This window comes from Chanos chanos, chromosome 5 (genome assembly GCF_902362185.1).
Source record: "Chanos chanos chromosome 5, fChaCha1.1, whole genome shotgun sequence".
Classification (NCBI taxonomy): Eukaryota; Metazoa; Chordata; class Actinopteri; order Gonorynchiformes; family Chanidae; genus Chanos; species Chanos chanos.
The window spans coordinates 1,928,004-1,932,703 of record NC_044499.1 but is presented as its reverse complement, the minus strand read 5'-3'; the positions used below and the strand labels follow the sequence as shown (position 1 = coordinate 1,932,703).

At 42.4% G+C, this 4,700-nt stretch overlaps 1 protein-coding gene across 1 annotated transcript in view; it reads right to left on the bottom strand.

Moving 5' to 3' along the window:
• The window catches only part of LOC115811538 (rho GTPase-activating protein 12-like), a 36,777-nt gene extending 34,313 nt beyond the window's left edge, over window positions 1-2,464 (bottom strand). Inside the window, exon 1 of the mRNA XM_030773780.1 lies at window positions 2,410-2,464. The gene's annotated coding sequence lies outside the window, so the exon portion shown is untranslated. The remainder of the gene's footprint in view (window positions 1-2,409) is intronic.
• Between the last annotated feature and the right edge of the window lie 2,236 nt (window positions 2,465-4,700).

Here is a 4,700-nt window from a genome sequence, read left to right as displayed (position 1 = left end):
GATGCCTGAAACAAAAAACATGAATGTGCAGTGAACAGAGCTGAGCTCACAGATGACCAGGGACCTGAGGCAGGGAACAGAGCTGAGCTCACAGATGACCAGGGATCTGAGACAGTGAACAGAGCTGAGCTCACAGATGACCAGGGACCTGAGACAGTGAACAGAGCTGAGCTCACAGATGACCAGGGATCTGACACAGTGAACAGAGCTGAGCTCACAGGTGACTGGGGGCAGAGCTGATACCTGACTTGGCCAGTGCCAATGGTTTTATTTAAAGAACATAAAGACTGAGAGTCAGGGTGATTGCATAAGAGCACCATGTAGAGAGCTCTACTGCCGAGGACAGAGAAAATAACAATGAGAGGGAAAAGAAAGAGAGAGAGAGAGACAGAGAGAGAGATGAAGATGATGATACAGGGAGTTCTTTGTCCATGGTTATCAGAGCAGCTAAGATCCATTCACACTTACTATTTCGCACTCTCACTCTCTCTCACACACACACACACGCGCGCGCACACACACATTCACCGGCACACGCACAGACACACTTGCCCCTCCTCCCTCTCTCTCTCTCACATTCACAGTTTTTACACAGATCAGATGAGTCAGCCTGTTCACTTTCTTCCCCACTGTCTTCCATTCACATGCACACATGGCATACAGCACATTAAACAAACATGTTCTTACATAAGAGCGCTCGCTCACCTGGGACCTGCATGAAAGAACAGGCTGAGTGAAGCACTGCTCAGCATTTCCACTGGACCATCTTTGTCTCTCTGTCAGCGAACAGCCTTCACCAGCTAAACCAATCCCAGGTCACCCTCTCCTCAGTCCACTTACCAGCACTGAACAACTTCTCACACATGACAAATTGTAGAAGTGTCAGTGGATAATCTCTCTTTCGCTCTCTCTCTCTGTCAGTGCTTTTGCCTTGTTCTCCACACCCCCTCGACACACTCTCTCTCTCTCTCTCTCTCTCCCACCCCAACATCACACCTCTGGGGTGAACAGGCAGACACAATCACCATGGTAACTGCAGAACCACTCTTCTGTAGAGGTGTTTAAGAAGGGGTGTGGGTGGAAATGCATAAATCATCCAGCATAAGCAAATCATCAATGTACTTAAAAAGGCAGTCTCTTCTCTCTCTCTCTCTCTCTCCCAGGTGCTTCTGTGCTTGCATGAGTCTAAAGGGGGGTTTGTCTTAACAAGTTCTCAGCAATGTTGGGAGCAATACATTGCCCTATGTAGTCTAGTGTTAAATTTTACCTACAGTAAACTCGAATGAATTTGCACTGCTCCACTCTTTTGGGTTTGATTTGCATTCATGATTTATAACTAAATCCAAATCGAGCAATATTGACTTGCTGAAAACCTCATTTGCTCTCTCTCTCTCTCTCCCTCAAAATCAGCAAGGACCAAAGATAACAACTGATTTTCAATCTGTGTTCATTCGTCATGGGAGCCAGAGTGTGTTGTCAGTAAGGCCACTGTAAGACCTGTTTATAAAGCTATTGACCTGAATTCCAGCGCACGCGCGATTTGATAAGCGGTCGAAAAAACCGACACCAACGGCATTTTTTATATAAAATTAAAACATTCTCAATTCCTTAGTGAAAATGCGGATAAATAATCCATTTTAAAAAGTTGACACGTGGGTCTTTCTAAAAGACATTCTCATTTCAAGCTTCATATATGACAATAACATTCACGATAAAACTTACCAGAGATAAAAAAGGACCAGTTTTCTACAACTGTACAAAACAAACATAGAAACAATTCACGTTTTCATGGGATGTGTTTTGGCGCATCAACACTTAACATAGTTTAAGACGTAATCTTCTGTTGTGAAAGAATAAAAGAAAAAAATGCAAAGAAAACGATTTACGTTTTTACGTCCAAATGAATGTTAAAGAAAGGTGTACTATTAGGGGGTGTCGATATCCTGAGAGGCGAGGCCCGGAAAGAAGTCAGAAGCACTCCGGACCGATTACCTGTGAGCTACTGTCCCAAACACCCGTTAAAGGACTGTCAACCTAAAAACTGATGGGGGACAACTTTAAGTAAGTTTGGTAAATTATTTTGACATTAAATAAATGAACTGACATTGGCAGTTTGACAAAGAAACTCGAAACTACCAGGTAATGTTAGTATCTGTAGCTATTCGGGAAAGACAAGACGGAACAGGTTGACTCTCATTCCAGCGAGGGATGTCCTGCGGGCTACTGTTCGTTTAGCTAATCAGGTTAGCACGGTTAGCATACCTGTGGAAAATGCCATTGGAACTCTGAGAGCATACCTGGCTAACCTGCTAGTTAGCCAGCCAGCTAACAGCTAATAATCCTCCAAGGTACGGAGAAGCACTGTATTAACATTACTCTTAGATACAACTTCGGCATGCGCCCTCTTACCTGGAGTTTGAACAGAAATATTCCCGTCAGAAAAGAAATGGACTCCTGTGACAACGACTTTAAAGTGTGCTTTTGTCCGTTTTTACTTTAAATCCACTTCCCAGTTCCTAGTTCCTAATGCAGTGGCACCTCGACGGTACGAAAAACTCCTTCGGCTCACTCCTGTTTTCCCATGGGCGCTCCCGTCGATGCTCGCTCCCGCAAGCCGGTCTGCCAACTTCGGAGAGAGGCGTCTCAGTGCTCACCATTCACACATACTCAAGAGGACATCGACAACTGACTCTCGCCACCCAGTGGTTTAAGTAATGAATGCCAGTACATTGGTACTAAAGTCTGATTTACCCAGTTTATTGCGAGTGAATTCAGTTTTCAATTATGGAACGAGATTGCAACGAGTAGGTACCCTCGTGTACCAGTGAAATCTGTATTGTGATTAAGCGGAATACGTTTTGGAAACCACAGACATGACGGTGCCTAGATGTAGAGAGCGGAGACTAACACATTTTCAGTGATAAATATGTCAGGAACGAAAAAACCAGCGAAAGTCAGTTTTGATTATTAAATCTAAGACTTCGCTGTCCTTGCACTGATGTACGATCACCGCTGTCCTCTAAATTAACATGTGAAAGCGAAGGACGAATTTCACACGGACCACATTCAAGGCTGAAAAGTTAGGATGTCACTGTTCTCACTTAGACCAGATTGACTGGGATCATATTCTGTACCACATACAAACGGAACCGAAATCGGAACTGACAGAAAGTGACTCCAGTCCCCCCGCCCCCACGGTTTAAACTGAAATATTCTTGCTTGACACAAAGAAGACTGTTACGCCTAACCTCATAAACAAACTACCACAGCTCGTAAACTGTATGAAGCCTAATGCCACTAAATAACGTGACAGCATTCTTGCATCTCGACCGCACCCCCCCCCCCCCCCATCCCCAAGACACCCAGTTTAACACAGGAATGACAAAACTCCATCACATTTCTAACTAATATTACAAGTTAAGAGATACATGTTGAACAAAGAGTCACATCCCTGTCAGCAAAACATGCTTCATTTTACAAGAGCTTTTCCTCCATTAAGAAAAAATATCATTCTCCATGGCCTTTAGAGTGTATCGTGGTCTTATTATATTACCATTAATTACTTAATTTCGAACTTACTTGGGAGAAAAAAGTGCTACTGAAATGATAACAGTTAAACAAGACACAGTAGAAGGGCTGTATGGGGGCGTGACTGAATTTTGACTGACATTTTAAAATGAAATTGGTGTGGCAAGAAACACCAGAATAAGTCGAGTATGCTAAATATTCAAAGTCACAAAGATCCATGCACAAAGCCACAAACTGCTCAGTGACACCAGTTTTTCATCATAATTATTTAATCACACATACATGTACATCATGCAGTCCATCCAGAAAAAAAAGGTGACATCAGCAGTTCCCTCCCCCTCCCACTCTCCTCCAATCAGAACCTTCCGATTGTGCCCTTGTTCGCTCGGAATGATCCAGTGCCTTTGTACATTGGTGGAAACCCTTTTGTCAATCAGCGAATGAGTTACTATTACATAGTAATAAAAAGCAGCTATTTTTTTTAAACTTCTGAATTAATGCAAATCACTGTGGCATTCACCATGAACAAATGACACCTAACAGTTCATGTCACAATTTTAAAGGGGAGTGAACAGGGCAGTGGAGGGTGGAATATGTTGTCCAACCTTAAAAGAGATTCACCGAGAGCATTTGAATATGCTCCAGTTATGATGTACAAGTGTTGGCATGGATGCAGAAAGATGTCCTGTCTCAGAATTTCCCTCAACACATGGCTCACCCAAACTAGTCCCTGTGATTAGAGATATAAGCAAACACATCGCCGCTAAATTTAAAAGAGTAAAACTGCAGAGACAGAGCAAGAATTTCCAAAATTATTCACCATATATGGTCATATTTAAAAAAAAAAAAAAGGAATAAACATTGTCCAACTGGACTTGAGCCAGATCTTAACAGACGTTTAATGGAAGAAATTTTTAAGAAATTTAAAGTGCTTTAGATCAATGTCAAAACCCCTCTAAAGAAAGAAAGAAAAAAAAGGAAAGGGAAAACGATGGATGGGTCAGCTCAGATGCCCATGTGTAACTGGATGTTTCTTTGTGATTTTTATATTCTGTGGCTGTTCACTCGTTCATGACGGCACTCTCACAAGGCAAACTGTATAATGCTAGGTTGCACAGACAAACACAAAAAAAGGTCAAATTTCAAAAATGTTTGTCTTGCATACGGAAAAG